At 35.1% G+C, this 1,552-nt stretch overlaps 1 protein-coding gene across 1 annotated transcript in view; it reads left to right on the top strand.

Moving 5' to 3' along the window:
• Positions 1-1,552, top strand: part of LOC101862604 (putative protein TPRXL) — a 9,733-nt gene that overhangs the window by 7,505 nt on the left and 676 nt on the right. The gene's annotated exons all lie outside the window — the stretch shown is intronic.

Raw genomic sequence — 1,552 nt, 5'->3', positions numbered from 1 at the left:
AAAAAAAAAAAGACAAAAAACAAACAAAAAACAAACGAACAAAAACAATAACAAAGAAAAACAACAGCAACAAGAAGTCAAAACGGAAACAACTAAAGATTGAAAACCACCGATGAAGCCGTACATTTCATCGGCTGTTAATAAACCCTTTAGCTGTCTAATTCTTTTTCCTTTTTTTGCCCTCTTTGCTCCGTTATTCTCAATTCAAGTTCATGCTATTATATAGAACCCATACCCCCATCAACCCCCCCCCCCCCACAAACCTCCTGGCCGCCAACACTGACATACAATTGTCTTTTATACAAATGTATTTTTGTGACAGCTTTTGCCTCTCGCATTCATCTTCTGTGCTCACACCCAAGCCCACGTGCGGTGGTCGCGAGGAAAAAAAATAACAACACTTAGAATGGATTATTTTAAGAAAAGAAAAGAATTACGCTGAGAGGGACCGACAAAAGCAGTTATAATATTGACTTGAAACCTGTGCATAACGTCGTAAAAAGTGTTTTCAAGGATAAATCTGCTGTCTCGGTGAACGGAAAGCGCTCATTTTTAAAGTTTATATTTGTTGCCTTATAAGAGTGCAAGAGAAAGTTAATTAAAACCCGCTTATTATTGCTTAAGGATACACGAACTCTTTTCAGTGATCTTAGTTGTACTCTTAATCTACGTATAGTTATCACACCGTCCATTAAAAAATATAATATATAAATTAATCGTTATTGTCGTAGCCGAACATCCGCAGAATTAAGAACGTTCTTGCATTTGATACTACGTTAGGTTTAGTTAAAAGCAACATAATTATATTAACAATGATGTGAGCATAAGGTAACAGTTTGGTCAGCACATGTGATGTAATGAAAGAAATCTTTGTCCTGCCCACAAGAAAATAAACCAAACCAATTTAATTACTTTGTAAGGTTCATACTGACCCCAAAACATTTTTTTTTTTTCTCAAGTTCTTAAAGGGATTTTTTAAAAAGAGTTCTCTTTCTCACATTTCACACGTAGCTGGTGTGAAATCATTTGTTTATTTGTCTGAAAGAAAAATAAAATATTTTCTTCAAAAAGAATATTATATTGGACGGTCATGAAACTTTGTAAATGTTTAAATTGTGTCCCTTTTTCTTTGAAAATTAATTTAGAATAAGTAGAAGGAGGTCAGCTTCCAGCCTGACAGTCAGGGCCAACCGAGATAGAGTGTGATACAGTATCCCAGTAAAAGAACGGACAAATTCAATAAAATAGACTTCCTCATAAGCAAATCAAATGCATGTCTTTTGAGTGTCAGAGTGAAGAACCGAACGATATAACCACAGACGCTGGTACCTTACATTGGCATTGTTAAAGCCTTTGCACTGCCTACTCATGCAGCATACCAATTAAAATTTGAAGCTAAATAAATTCTACGTCATCAGACAGATTAATATTTCATCTCTGTAAAGAGACACTCAAGATATGGTCACTCAGAATTGACCTAAAAAAATATGGCTTGGCAAAATTGTGCGAAATAAACAAATATATAAAGGTGTGTTTGCGCCTATAACCCCCC

The sequence above is a fragment of the Aplysia californica genome, unplaced genomic scaffold (assembly GCF_000002075.1).
Source record: "Aplysia californica isolate F4 #8 unplaced genomic scaffold, AplCal3.0 scaffold00462, whole genome shotgun sequence".
NCBI lineage: Eukaryota > Metazoa > Mollusca > Gastropoda > Aplysiida > Aplysiidae > Aplysia > Aplysia californica.
This window is presented reverse-complemented; position numbering and strand designations above follow the sequence as displayed.